Source organism: Triticum urartu, chromosome 3A (assembly GCF_056163025.1).
Source record: "Triticum urartu cultivar PI428250 chromosome 3A, HENAU_Tu73, whole genome shotgun sequence".
In the NCBI taxonomy this organism is placed as follows: Eukaryota; Viridiplantae; Streptophyta; class Magnoliopsida; order Poales; family Poaceae; genus Triticum; species Triticum urartu.
This window is the reverse complement of record NC_141875.1, coordinates 480,451,207-480,470,254: the sequence shown is the minus strand read 5'-3', so window position 1 is coordinate 480,470,254 and position 19,048 is coordinate 480,451,207.

Genomic DNA, 19,048 nt, shown 5'->3' with positions numbered 1-19,048 from the left:
CATTGACTCCTGTAATGGACGTCATCGACGGACCCTGGCACCAGCGGCGGCGGTAGGACTTCGATTGATGGATTGACCACTTCTTCGACATGCACGAACACTCGATACAGGTACATCCCTAACATGGTCCGCGGCGGCCTTGGTGGTGACGAATAGTACAATCCCGGTTCCTGCACCGGTATCTCAACACCAATCACCTTCGGTATGGTGGACGGCTTCTTCATCCATGCCATAACCGTCAGAGCCCAGCTGTCTGGAGGAACAAACATACTTACGAGCTCACCTCCAAGGTCGTTGATAAGCTCGTTCATGGACTCGCTGTTCCAAGCACGTCGAGGCATGCCGTGGAAGGTAAGCTTTGTTAAAAACTCAAGCTCACAGGGCACCGAGCCCCATCCTGGGTGCCACCGATCAAAGCTCACCAGCGCACCATCGCAGAACAAACGCTGGGAAGATTCGAACACACGACTGCAGTCGAAAGTTGTCCGGAACCTGACGAAGAAATCAGCCGGTGGTGGACAGACTTCGACGAGAAAGTCACTTATTTGGATGCCATGCGCAATGCCAAGAGCTTTGACAAGGTCGTCCGGCGAGACGGGAGGCCGGTCGCCGTTGATGGTTACCATCAGCACTTTGCCAGCAAACTGGTCGTCAAGCGCCGCCATCTGTTGAGCGACAGTACGCAGCGACCGAAGGCAGGACTAACCAAATTCTCGTGCATGCCCAATCAACGCCCTGCCGCGATGCATGCAGTGGTCGTTCTGGTGCATAAAGGACGGCATGCAGATCGTTCCACACTTGAGAAGAGGAAAAATGGAAAGGTAGAACGCGGCAGCAGAGGAAGAGAACGCTGGCTAATGAGGCTGGGAGGGGATCGAGCAGGAAGTTAATGCTCCACGCCTAGAGGTTTTGGGAAAACCTGATTTTCATAAGGTGACTTATACTCACCTAAACGGAGGGAGTATTCCTTAACCAGAGAATGTTGTGTCTCCCACTCACGCGCTCAAAAAAAACTATGACACATTTTTTATCTGTTTTCATAGGTCCCACCTATCAGGAAGGATGGGCACGTACACGAACATGTACGACTCATCAGTCTACCTGCATAGCCTTTCCGTTTAGTCTACCTAGCCATCTAAACAACTGCCTGCACGCCACTTCTCCCATTTACTTCTCCATCGGGAACCGATTCTCCTCGGCTTCGTCACCTCCCCTTCATCTTCATTTGCATCCAAACCCCACTGCGTTCACATTGTTTTAACCTCTTTAAATAATCATCTACTACTTCAGTTAGACTAGCCATCTAATCCTAATTCTCCAAACCATAGCCCTCCGTTCCAGCGGTTCCAAATGGCGGAAGAGATCGAGATGCAGGTTTTTAGCGTCCAACATGTCCTCGTCGAAGTCTCAATGCGCATAGTTGCCACCGTCACCGTCCACCCAAGGGTTGTTCTACAGTGGATCAACAATGTATCCAACTCCCTCGAAAAGGTAGAGACGAGGGTCATCGGTCTCGACGCAAAGTACATGGAGCGTGCCCTTGGGAAGATCCAGCACGCCGCCGTCCTTCAGTTGTGCCACGAAGATGATGTTTTGGTGTACCACATCATACACTCGCCCTCCATACCAGGTGAGCTTCATGATTTCTTCTCTCAGGAGAACGTATACTTCTGTGGGGCAGCCATCGAAGGGGACGTGCAACCTTGATTTGAAAAGCATCGCTGACGTACAAACCAGAATCAAAATTCATGTAGAATATTGTGATAAACACACACCATCCCTATTCGACGTAGCAAATTTTGTGCTCGGTACAAATCTTCAGAAGGGTGACGAGACAGTGGCACTAAGGTCGTCTGGATGGGAGAATTATCCCTTGACGTACGAGCGGATAAAATATGCTGCCCTCGATGCCCGTGTGAGTTTTGAGATAGCTGCAAGGTCCAAAGAGCTTGTTGTGAAGCCGTCTCCCACAGAGAATGAGAAGAAGAAGAAGAAGAAGTTCTCTGCTACTCCTTCCAGTGATCGGTATGCAGTGCATGTGTCCGTAGACATGACAACTTGTCCATGGAAGTTCAACTACGACGACCATCACATTTCATCTCACGATTCCCACGATGCCTCTCCAACCCACGGCACCACACACCCCGACGTGCGCCTCACCCCTCTCGGTCGCACCGCCCCTCTATCTTTGTGTGCATGACATGTGGGTCACCTAAAATGCGGCGAGCATCAAGTTTCTACCACAGCCACCCGCGATTCCCACGATACCGCTCGAACCCATGAAACCACACGTCCCCCGACCTGCGGCTCACCCCTCTTGGCCCTACTGCCCCTCTGCCTATGGGAGCATTACATGTGGACCAGTCACCTATTGGGTCCACATGTTATTGACTCAAAGGTAGGTGTAGTAAGGCGCTGAAGCTCAGTCCCGACGGCCTTGAGAGGAAAATGTAACTCCTGCGCCAGGGCTTGTGGTGCTCCCGCAGCACGAACTTGTGCCAAACTCGAGATTTGTTTCTTTACTATACATGCACGCAACGATTTAATGGACATTGTAATCTCAACATGTGATGGGGAGCTCTAAATTTGAATTTGAAACTTATAAAATGAAAAGATTCAAAAAAAATAAACTGGGAGAGAGGGAGTATATCGTAGGATGTGTCCCATACAAAATAAGTCCCCTGGTTTGTCACCGCGAAGATGCGGTTAGAAAGGAGCACAACGTCTTCCTACTCGCATGGCAACAAATCGGCCGCAGACAGCATGGTCCGCCTTTGACCGCCATGTGCAAGGTTCGTGCTATCTTATTCGATCTCACCGAGGTTCCATTGTACCAATTCATGTGGTGGCACGTTGCATGGTTAATCCCAATGTTGGACAAAGGTTCTATGGGAACGGTGTCACCGTTGTAAATGTTGTGCAAATTGATGTTGGTACCCTCCTGTACATATGCAAGCCAATCTCCACTCGCACCGAGCCTAACTTGTGAAACAGTGGGCAAGGGGAGAATTAGGAAATGGACACGGAAGTAGTCTTTAGAATGAATTTACTACATGATCAAACTCATCTTACCTGCTCATGGGAGGAAATCCGAGTGCCCCTCAACGTCGGCATCTCAAGGGGGGTCAACTTGCAACTACGGCCACGCCGCGCTGGAGAGACCCCCAAGGAAACATCCTCGTGCGTTCCACGGAACATCAAGATGCATTTGTATGAGTAGTTTATCTTGTGAGAGAAAAGGATGAACGAGGGAAGGCCTCTAGAGATAGAGGTGGACACTACTGCTACCAATGTGCTGGCCCGTGCATTGCAATGGATCCAAAGTAGTAGAATAATACTTGTTCACGTGCTTGAAATATAAACACTCTAGTTTTGATATACATGTGTCAGCAGACATGACAGCTTATCCATGGAAGTTGAACCACGGCGACCATCATGTTTCTTGTTTCTACCACTGCCACACCCACACACGATTCCAACGACGCCGCTCCAACCCACGGCACGATGTCCCCCGACATGGACATGGATCCTCTGACGTGGCTATCACTGCCTTGCCCTGCCTTTCCTTCGCTGACAAGTGGGACCACGCTTATAGGTCCCACATGTCAGTGACAGAATGGTAGGATTGTTCGCGTCAGGGGATCCTCATCCCCCTGACATGCCCCTCTTCCCTCTCGGCCCCATCGCTCCTCTGCCTTTGTGTGCATGACATGCGGGCCAGCTGAACTGCGGCGACCATCAACTTTCTACCATAGACACACCCGATTGGATGCGGTTTGCCTGCTCCGCTGCTGTGCTCCGATCCGTACTCCCGCACCATCGAATTTTCATCCAGTGGCTGTGACACATTTCGTCCCGGGCATCAATCCTCAGCTGGAGTACTTATGTACTACAGGTAGTGCTCGCCGGTGTGGCCATCTACTCCTCGTAATGCCCCGATGCCTAGCTGTGGCACCCTCACCATGGCCATGCCACCACCGGCCGGTTCATCTCGAACGAGTGAGTCGCGAACCATGCCACCACCGGCCGGTTCATCTCGAACGAGTGAGTCGCGAACCATGCCACCACCATGAGAATGACATGAGGGCCAGCCGCATTTAAGGTCCGCATGTGTAAGTGCATCTAGTGCCCCTAAGTGATTTTGGTGTATTGAAGACTTATAGGTTAAGGGACTAATGCGTTCATAAGTGTACACAGGTCTATAAGTCTATGAGGAGTTTGATATTTACAGAGAAAGTCGACCCCTAAAAATGAAGTTCTTCGACTGAAGACTTTGAATCTCTGAAGACTTTCTGAAGACTTTGAAAGTGAAGAAATTGGTGTCACCTTGACGACTTGGTATTCATTAGAGGAACATGAAGCGTGAAGACTTTTGTTTTCGTAGTTTCATTTTCTCTTTCTTGAGTCATAGGAAACACCGTACTGTTAAAGGGGGTCGAGGAAATACTAAGGAAAAATTTCCATGTGATGCTCAACTCAAAATCCTACACCTACTAATCCCTTCGAGTGAAGCCATTGGAAATCTCATACAGTTCAGTCATATTCTTCAGTGACATAGACGAAGTTCTTCTGGTCACTGAGGAATTTGTTCTGACTGAGGAGTTAGGAATTCGCCAGTGCGGATTGCCTACACAGTGAGGATCATGATAGCCCTGAAGATTTTGCTACTCAAAATTCCGACCGTTGATGTGCTATGCGCCAGCTATCCCAAAATATCTATCCATCTAACATTCATATCATTGAAGGGCATTTATGTCTTATCATGTCGGGCTGCTCCCTAGGCTATAAATAGCCGCCCCCTACAACCACTAGCTGGTTGGCTGCTCCAAGAGAAACTGGCACTTGTCATTTGAGAGCAACCCATCCTCCGAGGACTTTGAGCGAAAATCATCAAGTGAGGAAAAACCCAAACCCAAACACCTACAAACTCCAATTGATTGAGCATCACTGAAGAGATTGATCCTGCGTGGATCCGACGCTTGTTACCTTTGAAGATTGTGCTTCTTCCAGACGGTTAGGCGTCATGGTCTAGAGCATTCAAGAGGAATTGTGGATTGCCGAGTGACCAAGTTTGTGAAGGTTCGGAAGTCACCTGAAGACTTACCATGAGTGATTCGACGAGGTCTGTGTGACCTTAGTTCAAGGAGAATACGGTGAGGACTGGGTGTCCGGGACTATGTGTCCTCGAGTTTAAATACTCAGCCGCTCCAACCAGACGTACAACTGAGACAAAAGTTGGAACTGGTCTACCAAATCATTGTCTTCTCCAAGCTTACTGGTTCTATTCCCTCAACTCGTTCATTTCCTCATAACTGTGTTGTGTGTTTGTTCATATCTATGTTTGAAGACTTTGACTGAAAACTTTCTCAATTTCCTCAGTTCAATTTCTTCAGTCTGTTTGTCTTCATCCTGTGTTATCCTGTGCTTATGCTTCCTATACTCTGTGCCCGTCTTCATTTCATCATGATGACTATGCTTGTATTCTGTTATGTTTACTTTTGAGTACTTATTCCGCTGCTAGTAGTTCTTCATAAAGGAATTTCCTCACCGGCAAATTCCTCAGTGAAGAATTTCATAAAAATCGCCTATTCACCCCCCTCTAGTCAATATAACACACTTTCAATTGGTATCAGAGCAAGGTACTCCCTTGTTCCGTGTGATTTTGGTTTAACCGCTTGGAGTTTAGTTATGTCGACCGCAGGTATGATCAAGGTCTCTGCTGGGTGTCCTACCTTCGATGGGACGGACTACCCTTACTAGAAGAATAAGATGCGAATGCATCTTGAGGCAATTGATAATGAGCTCTGGTATGTTGTGGAAAATGGTGTTCCCTCTGTCACACCTTCTCTGAATGTTGCTGATGTGAAGAGATTCAAGCAACTCGACTCTCAAGCGAAGAATATCATATGTGGCCATCTGAGCAAAGGACAGTATGGTAGAGTGAGTGCTTTTGATACAGCGAAGCTTATCTGGGACAGGTTGTCCAAAGTGAATGAAGGAGTCTCAATACAGCGTGACTCTCGAGTTGATGTTCTTCGCAATCTCTTCAACCGCTTCAAAAGACTCGACAATGAAAATGTTCAACAAACCTTCGATCGCCTCACTGACATCTCAAATGAGCTTCAAGCACTTGGTGCCACTGACATCACTGACCATGAGGTGGTGAAGAAATTGCTGAGATCGCTTGATTCCTCATTTGACACTCTGGCATTGATGATACAAGAACGTGCTGATTACAAGTCACTTGATCCCGCTGATATTCTCGAAAGGCTAAATACTCATGAGTTCCAACTTGCTGAAAAAGTGATCTCTATGGTTCGAGCTATGGCAGATCACGCGCACTAAAGGCCAAGGCAGTATCTGAGTCCGAAGATGAAGACTCTGGTAGCAGCCTTGGTGATCCTGAAGAACTAAGCCATGATCTGGCTCTGCTCGTGAAGAAGTTCCAAAAGTTCTCAAGACGTGGTCGCCTTGGAAGACCCTCAAGGAGCAATGATTCCTCATCCAGTGACTACAAGAGGAGGCTCTGTCACAAATGCAAGAAACCTGGACATTACATTCAAGATTGTCCTTAGTGGGAAAAGGAATCAAAGAATAAGAAATATAAGGATTACAGTTCTGATGATGCGAAGAAAAAGAAGAAATCCACAAAATCTTCATCATCAAAATCCTCAAAGCCTTCATATCACAAGAAGAGCAGCTCCAAGAAGGCTAGGGCATTCATTGGCAAGGAAATGGACTCTGAGGCTGAATCTGAAGAGAATGAGGAAGAGGAGTCATCTGAGGAGTCCGAATCCGGAGTGGCGAGCCTAGCTCTCGCTACTGCATTCGTCAGCAAGTCTATCTTCAACACTGAAGAAAATGACCTCACCAACAAGGCTGATGAAGGCGATGATGACTACGCTCCCACCTATTGCTTCATGGCAAAGTGTGCCAAGGTACTCAAATATACCTCCTCTGAATCCAGTGAGCATGAATCTGATGAAAACCTTAAGCCCAGCTACTCTAAACTTGCCAAGATTGCTGTAAAATAACAAAGGGCTATTGAAAAGGTTCAAAACATGCTAGACAAATGTGATGATATGTTGGGTGAAGAAATGGATCGCACTAAAGCCTTGACTGAAAATCTTCAGAGACTTCAGACTAGGTTTGACAATCTTCAAGGTCATCATAACACTCTCTTATCCGATCATGAGAAGCTTTCTTATGAATTTCTTCAAAGAAAGCAAGACCTTGAGAGGCTAAGTGTGAGTTATGAAGATCTTCAGAAGGAGTGCGATTCATTACTTGCTCAACAAATCGGCGCTTCTCAGGAAGAATTTGTTCCTCCTTGTTTGAAATGCATTGAACGTGAATCTGCTAATTCTTCACCTGAATGTTCAAATGCTGCCAATGTTTCAAATTCTTCACATGCCTCTGCTATCACTAATTCCTCATCTGAGCACATTGCTAGTATCACTGACGATGCAGGGCTGAAGGAATTGTACATGACAGGCATGTACAAAAGCCTCAAAGGGCATCAGACTCTTTGTGATGTGCTTAAAAAGCAGATCCTCAACAGGAACCCTAGGAAAGAGGGTATTGCCTTTGAGAGGAAACTCAATGCTGATGGTACATATTGGAAGCCTGAGCAGTACCCCAAAACTACATGGGTTGCTGCAAAGGGACCTCCAGTTGATCCATCTAACTTATTTGGATTTGCATGTGAATCTCCTCATTCTAATGATGAGTGATTTGACTCCAACTATAAACTGTTCAAAAATCAGAATGGTGAAGTATTTGCTAGATATGTTGGCACTAACTGCAGGAACGGTTCCCCTATGAAGAAAATCTGGGTTCCCAAAATATGCCTTGAAAATCTTCAGGTGAATGTCATCATGACACCACCTGTGAAGAATAGGAACCCCAGATCAAATTCTTCATATGGACCAAATTCTTCATATGGATCCAAGTCCTCATATGAACATCATCGTGGTAACCCGACTGTTTCGCATGGAAGATCTAAGGATTATGGATATGTGCATTATTCTTCAAATCATTATGTCCATAAGTCCTCGAAGAGTTTCTCTGCTTACTCTTATGCTTACTCTAACCCCTCTTATGTGAAATGAAATGGACTGGCTTCTATGCCATCCTTCTCGTCTGGAGCTCGCAGAATGATGAACTCTTTGCCGCCCCTGCAGATGTGGGTGGTGAAGAAAAAGAACTAATCTCTTCTGCAGGGTCAGGTCTCCAAACGTACGTAATCGTCTGAAGAATTTGATGGAGACCTGAGCATGCCTGATAGGACGCAGGCTAATCATGTAAGAAATGAACTTTCATTTCTCACGTCCTCATACTGCTTTATCTGTTCTCTTGCTTGATGAAATTGATCTGATGAATTGATGTCATATTCTTCACTGGTGAAGTGTATGAGTTTGTAAGCTGCACTAATTCATCTGCAGGATGATCAACCCAAAGCCACTGAGTGGGTCCTCGATAGTGGATGTACAAATCACATGACTGGTGACAAGAATCTATTGATGGATGCTCCATTATCTCCATCGCATCTGAAGCATATCATCTTTGCCGACAAAGGCAAAAGTCAGGTATTGGGTCTAGGTACCGATCACAAAGGATCGACACATGGACAAAGTCATGCTTGTTGAGTCCTTAGGATACAACCTTATGTCTCTCTCAATGCTTTGTGATCTTGATATGGTTGTTGTCTTTGGCAAGTACCATTGTGTTGTGGTTATGGAAGTTGACAATTCCAAAGTCTTCGAAGGCTTTAGGAGAGGAGACCTGTATATTGTTGATTTCTCTACAGGACCACAACCAGTCGTGTGCCTACTTGCAAAAGCTTCAGAAGGCTGGCTCTGGCATCGATGACTTGGTCATGCAGGCATGAGGAATTTGCACACGCTTGCGAAGAAGAAGCATGTCATTGGCATCGAGAATGTCAAATTCCTCAAGGATCACCTATGCGGAGCCTGTGAAGCTGGGAAGATGACAAAGGCCAAGCATCCAGCGAAGACTATCATGACCACTACTCGTCCATTTGAATTGCTTCACATGGATCTCTTCGGTCCTAATCATTATTCTGCTGTTTCAAATGAAGCATCTCAATATGGCTTTGTTATTGTTGATGATTACTCTCGTTACACATGGGTACACCTTGTTACTTACAAACATGAAGTGCAGGAAGTCTTCAAACGATTTTCCTCGAGGGCTTCAACCAACTTTGGTGTGAATATCAAGCACATCAGAAGTGACAATGGCACTGAGTTCAAGAATTCTGGTCTCGATGACTATCTTGATAAACTTGGTATTACTCATGAGGTATCTGCTCCTTACACTCCTCAGCAGAACGACGTCATGGAGCGCAAGAACAGAACTCTTGCTGAGATGGCTCGCACAATGCTTGATGAATACAAAACGCCTTGTTGTTTCTGGACTGAGGCAATTGATACTGCGTGCCACATCATCAACAGAGTATATCTTCACAAATTCTTCAAGAAGACTGCCTATGAACTCCTCACTGATAAGAAACCCAATGTAAGTTATTTCAAAGTCTTTAGTGCTAAATGTTGGATTAGAGATCCTCATCACAACTCAAAATTTGCACCGAAAGCACATGAAGGCTTTAAGCTTGGTTACGGAAAGGACTCGCACACCTACAGAGTCTTCAACAACGTTCTTCACAAGGTTGTTGAAACTGTAGATGTGCGGTTCAATGAAACTAATGGCTCGCAAAGAGAGCACCTACCTACTGTGATAGATGAACCAGCACCTGAGGAAACTATCAAGTTCAAGGCTACCGAGGATGTCATTCCTACTGAAGAATCTGCTAAAGAATTCATTCCAGAACATGAAGAACGTCGAGCTAATGCACCTGAAGAAAATACTGAAGAAAATGGTGCTGAACAGAATTCTGATCAAATTCTTCAACGACAACCAGCTCATCCTCGCATTGCAAAAGATGTGCAAGTTGAAAAGATCATCAATGACATCAAAGCGCCAGGTCCTCTCACACGCTCAAAAGCTTCACATTTATCTAACTTTTGTGGGCACTATGCTTTTGTCTCTATCACAGAGCCCACTAAGGTAGATGAAGCATTTCTGGAGCCTGAGTGGATTCAGGCCATGCAAGAAGAATTACATCAGTTCGAGCTCAACAATTTCTGGGAACTGGTCAAACATCCAGATCCTCGCAAGCACAATATCATTGGCACAAAGTGGATCTACCGCAACAAGCAAGATGAAAATGGCCTTGTGGTGAGGAATAAGGCACGACTCATAGCTCAAGGCTACACACAGGTTGAAGGAATTGATTTCGATGAAACTTTTGCACCTGTTGCTAGACTTGAGGCTATTCGCATATTACATGCTTATGCTAACCATCATGATATCACTTTATATCAAATGGATGTGAAAAGTGCATTCCTCAATGGTAAGCTTGAGGAAGAAGTATATGTTGCTCAACCCCCAGGTTTTGAAGATCCAAATAATCCTGACAAAGTCTTCAGACTCAACAAGGCCCTCAATGGCCTCAAGCAGGCCCCACGGGCGTGGTATGATACCTTGAAGGAATTCTTCATGAAGAAAGGCTTCAAACCCGGTTCACTCGACCCTACTCTTTTCACTAAATCTTATGATGGTGAATTGTTTGTGTGCCAAATATATATTGATGATATTATCTTTGGTTGTACTGACCAACGTTATAGTGATGAATTTGCCTATATGATGAGTGAAGAATATCAAATGTCTATGATGGGAGAGCTGAAATTCTTCTTAGGTCTTCAAATTCGTCAACAACGCAATGGCATATTCATATCTCAGGAGAAATACCTCAAGGATGTACTGACGAAATTTGGCATGCAAGATTGCAAACGCGTCAAAATTCCTATGCCCACAAATGGCCATCTGTGCACTGATGAAAATGGTATTGACTTTGATCATAAGGTATACCGCTCCATGATTGGTTCTTTATTGTACTTATGTGCATCTAGGCCAGATATAATGCTTAGTGTTTGCATGTGTGCCCAATTTCAAGCTACACCGAAGGAATCACACCATAAGGCTGTGAAGCATATTCTTCGATATCTATCTCACACACCAACACTTGGATTATGGTACCCCGAGGGCTCGGCTTTTGATCTCATTGGATATAGTGACTCTGACTATGCTGGTGATCGTGTGGACCGCAAGTCAACATCTGGTACATGTCATTTCCTCGGACGATCCTTGGTCTGTTGGTCCTCGAAGAAATAGAACTGCGTATCACTATCTACTGTTGAAGCTGAGTACATTGTCGCTGGTTCTTGCTGTGCTCAATTGCTATGGATGAAGCAAACTTTCAAGGACTACGGCGTCAACATGAAGAATGTGCCTCTCTTCTTTGACAATGAGAGTGCCATCAAGATTGCTCACAACCCAGTTCAGCACTCGAAGACTAAGCACATTCAGATTCGTCATCATTTTCTTTGTGATCATGTGTTGAAGGGCGACATTTCTATTGAGCATGTGAAGACTAAAGAACAGCTAGCCGACATCTTCACAAAGCCCTTGGATGAGAAGAGATTTAGCAAGTTGCGGTGTGAGCTAAATATCCTAGAATCTTTGAATGTTCTTTGAAAAGGACACTCATCCTAACACTTATGCAAAATTGATGACTTAGATGTGCAACACATGAAGAAACGTTTTTCTTCAATCAATGAAGAATAACACTCTAAATGTGAAGAAATTAACGAAGAATTGATTCTCAGAACCCTATGATAATTGTACGCGGTGTCTGAAATCATCATTCTTATACGGTGGGTCACGCCACCACCAAAAGTTGAAACTCCTCAATTGTTCATATTCTTCAACTTTGCATTGTCTTCACTGTTTCCGTTGTTTTTCTTCATTGGATATATATATATATATATATATATCCTCTACAACATTCACTTATTGCTAATTCTTCAAGTTGGTTTTTCTACTAAGTGAATGTGATCGGACCCTTCCCCTCTATGCTATACTCAACCCAATCTATTCACAAATTCTTCATGTGGGTTCTATTTGAAACTCGTTCAAAATCTTCACTATGTCCTTGTCAGCTGAAGAAATTGCGAACAAAACTTTAAAAACTACCCTATCTAAATTTTCGGCTTTGCCGCTCAAACCGTTCCGCATCCCACGATACACTTATCCATTCACCCACGATCAGACACGATCTCCACCTCTCAGTACGTGGGTGACATGTGTCAAGCGAATGAGAAGGGTTAGGGGCACGTTCGTCCAATTTCTTCGGGCGAACAGTTTTTCACCGTGGCTATAAATACCCCTCCTTCCCTTCCTCACTTCTTTTACTCCGCTCGACCTCTCTCCAGCTCGAGTTTCTCAAACCCTAGCGCCGCCGCTACTTCATCATCGCCGGTGAGGAAGAGCTTCACTGCCTCGACCTCGTCGCCCCGTACTCGCGCCGGCCGCGGAAATCTTCACTCCGCCACCGCCGTAGCCGTCTTCCTCCGCCGAGTTAGGGCGTGGAAGATCTACACAGACGAACTTCACCTCTCCACTTCACCGTTCGTCGTGTTCTTCATCCAGGGTAATTAAAAGTTACTTTTACTTCCCTCATTGATTCGAATGATTATCTACAAAATCTTCAAAGGTGTTTTTCTTCATATCTTCACACTCTAAACACCTCACAAGTCATTTGTTCTTGATTCGTTTCTCTAAGCATCATTTTTCTTCAAGATTCCTCAATTGTGTGGATCTTCGATCTATACAACTCTGGAACCTAAGACAAAGAACGCTTAGTGAAATTCTTCAAGACTCATCTGGTCAAATTCCTCAAACTTGTTCCTTTTTGAAAAACTTTCTGAGAACGCATATGACCTCTCCAAATTCCTCGCAACTATACTCTGTTCACAGGTACTCATGTCAGCTGCTGAATCACTAGGTTCTCATCAACTTAACTCATTTGCAGCGTTCCTCGCAGAAAAGTTGCATACTTCTTCAGAGAATTCAATTATCCAAATTCCTCAACTGAAGAAAATGGCTGACGGTAAGAAGCCACAGAAAGGAGGAAAGAGGCTTGAGGTCAATACAGCGTTTGAGATCCCTGATGAAATATATGCTGGGTACTGCACACCTACTGAGGAAACCAAGAATGAGTGCAAGGTGCGCATTCAGAAGATAGAGAGGAGATGGGCTAGAGAGTGGAGGGAGTACATATATGTCACTCCCAAGTACATGAAGAAATTCGCACTCAATCCTCCATGCCCAAGACCTCCATTGGCACTTGGCCAAATAGCTGATCCCACCAGCCTCAAGCGAGGTGAGGACTATCCTGACAAATGGGCCAAGCACCAAGCCAAGTTGGCTAAGAAAGCCAGAGAAGCAGTGAGGAAATTCAATGAAGACTCTGCTGCTGCTGCTGCCTCTGCTAAGGCCTCTGCTATCAAGCCGAAGAAGGCTATGTCAAAGAAGCCTGTGCGCAAGCCAAGTGCTTCACCAACAGTGCCCTCAAGGCCAAGTTCCTCAGCAATGCCCTCACGGCCAGAATCCTCAAAGCCCTCATGGCCAATTCCTCATGCTGCTCCTGCTCCTTCAAAATCCTCAACTCCTACAAAGTCCTCGGCTGTTCCGACAAAGTCCTCAGCACCTGTACATCTTGCCTCGTGCCAAAGGACTGCAGGCATCTCAATTGCCTCAGGAGCTTCAGCTAGTTCCTCAGCTGCACCAACCTCCTCAACGGGACCCTCTCTACTGAAGACAAAGGCCACTGCTGGACGAGGTCCTCGCCCTAGTCCTCAGAAGAAGCAAGTCGCCTTCCAAGTGCCGTCTAATGAAGACGAAGCTAATGATGATGAACTTGCTGAAATCATTAGAGATAGGCAAGTCAGGGCCGCTAGAGCCAAGGGAACAGATGTGCCACTGCTTTTGGATCCAAAGTTGATCCTCGAGTACATTGATGTTTGGCACAATGACCCCAACACTCCCATGCCTGAGTTCAAGTTGACTCCTGGCCAAAGTCACATGCTGACCCATTTCATCCACGAAGAAAAATGGAAATATGAGAAGGTCAGGCAGATCAAGAAAGAGCAGTACAAGAAGGAGCGCTATCTGAAGAAAAACATTGTCTCTATGACAACTGAAGAACTTGTCACTACTCAATCTGTGATCAAGAAACTTAGTGATGAATTTGACGCATACCATGCTAATTGGCTTGGAGCCAAGGTTCGTTTTGTGAAACTTGCGGATAACTTCACTTCCAATGTTGCTGCCCCAACGCAACAGGAAGTTCCTCAGGCTGAAGCATCTGCTCAGCCGACTGAAGAATATTCCAGCACCGCTGATGAAAATCAGGTTGCTGAAGAAAATGTGAGTTCCAGGGCTGATGACTGCATTCCAGCCGCTGAAGAAATTGTGAGGGCATCCACTAGTGGTGCGCCTGAAGAAACTGAAGAAATCAGGGCAACCGCATCAGTTGTGCCTGAAGAAAATCAACCAAATTCCTCTGCTCCTCCTGCGCCAACACCAACTCCGCTCCTTCCATCTGCATCAGATGTGAAGAAGACCAAGGCTGCAGAGCGTGCAGCAGTGAAGAAAAGGAAAGCATCAACCACTTCAGATTCTTCAGCTCCGAAGAAGATGAAGCCTTTGACCAGTTCATTTGCTAATCCCATTGATGTTGTTCCAATCTCAACCATGCCATCAAAGGACCTTGTTCCTTTTGGTGAAGAATATGAGATCCCTAGCGGATCTGATGAAGAAAATCACTCTGCTGCTTCGTCAGAGCAGCTTGATGAAGAAATTGAAGTGGATGCGATCCCTTCAACACCTGTCATCTCCTCGCCCATGCCTCAGTTCATAGCTGAAGAGGCTGGCGTTGAAGAAATGGAAGATGAAGATGTGGACGTTGGCTACTCCACACCAGTAATAAGTGATGAATTCTAGGAAAGTCAGCATCCAAACTCTCCAATGTTCACACCGTTGCAGCAAATACCTCAGTCCCCCGCACAAACTGTTCAAATGGGCTCTGAAGAAACTCACCCCACTTCATGTTTACATGAAGAAATTCCAGCCACTAGCGCTGAATAAACTGCTGCTGCTGAACATCTGACGACGCAGACTGCCACTGAAGAGGAACCAGAAATTCCTCGGCCTGAAGAACCTGAGATTGCGATTCCTCAAGTCGTGATGCAACTCACTGACACTCCTCTACCCAAGCCAAAGGATCCATTCTCACACAAGCAAAAGTTCAAGGCTGATGATTTCTTCAGCGAGCATGTATTCTTCGAAGACTACAACCCTTATAACTCTGCTCGCATTAGGAAGAGGCGTTTCTGGACTGCTAGTCAAGCCAATTTCTATTCCTCAGTGCTGTTCAACAAAGAGAAAATCTTCTACCATGAGCATATTCCTCACGTGGATATGGAATCTCTGCCATGCTTCGCACCAGTCCTCGGTGTTCTTCACGACGCTGGACTGTTAAATTTTTGCTCTGACATCTGTGATTGGAATGAAAAACTGATTCTTCAATTTTATGCGACGCTGCACATCATAGGAGATTCTGAAGATGTGAATTCATGGGTGCTGGACTTGATGTCTGAAAACATTCACTACACAGCACCAGCTTCTGAATTGCATCGTGCTTTACCACTCAGTCCTCCCCTTGAAGAAGCTCGTTGCATCTATAGTGAACCTGAGCTTACAAATAACTACATGCAGGTTCTGATGAAACCTTTGAAGCCAGGTCAGGCCCCACGAACCAAATTCCTCGTGAAGGAATTACTCTATGTGCCCAGAACTGTCTATCATATTCTTACGAGAACAATAAGTCCTATCAAATGCCATGACTTATCTGATGAGGAAATTGTTGGCATCATGAAGAATCTGGTATTCAACATCGTTCAAGGCATTCCTGTCAATTATCACAATTTCTTCATGAGGACTATGGCAAATGTTGCACTGTCTCCATTTGAGCTGAAGCCTTATGCACCTTGGATTATGAGATTCCTCAGGACAAGGTCTTCACTCAACTACACAGCTGATTTTCAGAATCACCTCTGCTACTTGCCCCCGATTGAAGTCCTCAAGCAGCCTTTTTCCTCAGTTGATGAAAAGGGCAAGGCACCAGCTGTTATAGATGAAGGCATTCGTCCATTGGATGGACAGTTTCACAAAGCTGCCTCTTATTCCACCAATGATGACTCTGCCAATGCACCCAAGTCTACTCCTCAAGCCAGTGCTCCTCGTGTGATGACTGATCGTGAGCTTCTGCTTAGTCTTCACCAGAAGGTGGATCGAAATAATAAATGGGTTAAGCGTCAGTTTGTTCATTTCTTCACAACATGACTGCTACACACAATGCAGTGAAGAAAAACCATTACTACCTTCATGAAGTGTTCGGTCGCACCTGGGCCATTCTGTCTCATCTGTATGGTGAAGAGGATCTGAAGAAAATGGGTCTCAAGGAAGATTTTGACTGGTCTGCACCTCCACCGAAGAAATTCAAGAAGGTCAAGGTTTCTTCCTTAGTGGCAAGCTCATATTCTTCATCGCGCGACATTGATGAAAATGAAGACTTGGATGACACTGCGGCAGGCCCTACTACGACAAACGACCCTAACAACGCTGACGCTCCTTCATCAACTTGATATTCTTCTGGGGTGTTAGTCCTCATATTCGATCCTTTTGGTCATTTGATGACAAAGGGGGAGAATTTTGAGTTTGTCTTCAAGCGGGTCTTTCTATATGGGCAATTTTTTTTAAGTTACAACTCTCGTTCTTCTGAGACTTTATTGGATCGAGTTGTAAACTTAAACCCGATGGTGCTCTGATACTTTTGATACGTTTTTCTGCATGCTTATTCCTCGTTAATATTATTGCACGCATGCTGAATTACATCAGTCACCATATTTCATCATGCATTTCAAATTGTTCACTATTATATGTCAAATGCATGTATGAATTACAAGATATAGGGGGAGATCTCCATGATTCAACTCTTCAAGTGTGCATTGCTTTAAAAGCAAATTCCTCACTATGCACATCTTCAGGGGGAGTTCTTCTATATCTTGCAATCAAATTCCTCAATATCAGTATTTACACTTCATATGTTTATCCCCGTTGAAAACTTAACCTATATTGTCATCAATCACCAAAAAGGGGGAGATTGTAAGTGCATCTAGTGCCGCTTAGTGATTTTGGTGTATTGAAGACTTATAGGTTAAGGGACTAATGCGTTCGTAAGTGTACACAGGTCTATAAGTCTATGAGGAGTTTGATATTTACAGAGAAAGTCGACCCCTAAAAATGAAGTTCTTTGACTGAAGACTTTGAATCTCTGAAGACTTTCTAAAGACTTTGAAAGTGAAGAAATTGGTGTGACCTTGACGACTTGGTATTCATTCGAGGAACATGAAACGTGAAGACTTTTGATTTCGTATTTTCATTTTCTCTTTCTTGAGTCGTAGGAAACACCATACTATTAAAGGGGGTCAAGGAAATACTAAGGAAAAATTTCCATGTGATGCTCAACTCAAAATCCTACACCTACCAATCCCTTCGAGTGAAGCCATTGGAAATCTCATACAGTTCAGTCATATTCTTCAGTGACAGAGATGAAGTTCTTCTGGTCACTGAGGAATTTGTTCTGACTGAGGAGTTAGGAATTCGCCAGTGCGGATTGCCTACACAGTGAGGATCATGATAGCCCTGAAGATTTTGCTACTCAAAATTCCGACGGTTGCTGTGCTATGCGCCAGCTGTCCCAAAATATCTATCCATCTAACGTTCATATCATTGAAGGGCATTTATGTATTATCATGTCGGGCTGCTCCCTAGGCTATAAATAGCCACCCCCTACAACCACTAGCTGGTTGGCTACTCTAAGAGAAACTGACACTTGTCATTTGAGAGCAACCCATCCTCCGAGGACTTTGAGCGAAAATCATCAAGTGAGGAAAAACCCAAACCCAAACACCTACAAACCCCAAGTGATTGAGCATCACTGAAGAGATTAATCCTGCGTGGATCCGACGCTTGTTACCTTTGAAGACTGTGCTCCTTCCAGACGGTTAGGCGTCATGGTCTAGAGCATCCAAGAGGAATTGTGGATTGCTGAGTGACCAAGTTTGTGAAGGTTCGGAAGTCACCTGAAGACTTACCACGAGTGATTGGACGAGGTCTGTGTGACCTTAGTTCAAGGAGAATACGGTGAGGACTGGGTGTCCTGAGCTGCATGTTCAGGACTGGGTGTCCGGGACTGGGTGTCCTCGAGTTTAAATACTTAGCCGCTCCAACCAGACGTACAACTGAGACAGTAGTTGGAACTGGTCTACCAAATCATTGTCTTCACCAAGCTTACTGGTTCTATTCCCTCAACTCGTTCATTTCCTCATAACTGTGTTGTGTGCTTGTTCATATCTGGGTTTGAAGACTTTGACTGAAGGCTTTCTCAATTTCCTCAGTTCAATTTCTTCAGTCTATTTGTCTTCATCCTGTGTTATCATGTGCTTACGCTTCCTATACTCTGTGCCCGTCTTCATTTCATCATGATGACTATGCTTGTATTCTGTTATGTTTACTTTTGAGTACTTATTCCACTGCTAGTAGTTCTTCATAAAGGAATTTCCTCACCAGCAAATTCCTCAGTGAAGAATTTCATAAAAATCGCCTATTCACTCCCCCCCTCTAGTCGATATAATGCACTTTCAGCATGTCATTGACTCATAGGCCGGGCACTAAGCCACTGAAGTTCGGTCCCGTGGGCCCCGAGAGGGAAATGTAACTCCTGCGGCAGGCCTTGTGGTGCTCCCGCAGTACGAGCTCGTGCCAAAACTGGAATTTGTTTCTTACTACTACCAACTAGTACTAGTAAGGTACACATGCATTGCACGCATGAGATTCTGGTGGTTTGTGCATTATGCTTCTACATGTGGAGCTTTCTAGATTCTAACATGTGGCAAAATCTGGTGGAATGTAAGGTTAGGCAAGTTTGATTAACTTAGGTGAGTGTTTGGTTCAAGCCACACCTTAGGCAAGCCACACTAAGGCCCCACATGACATACACACA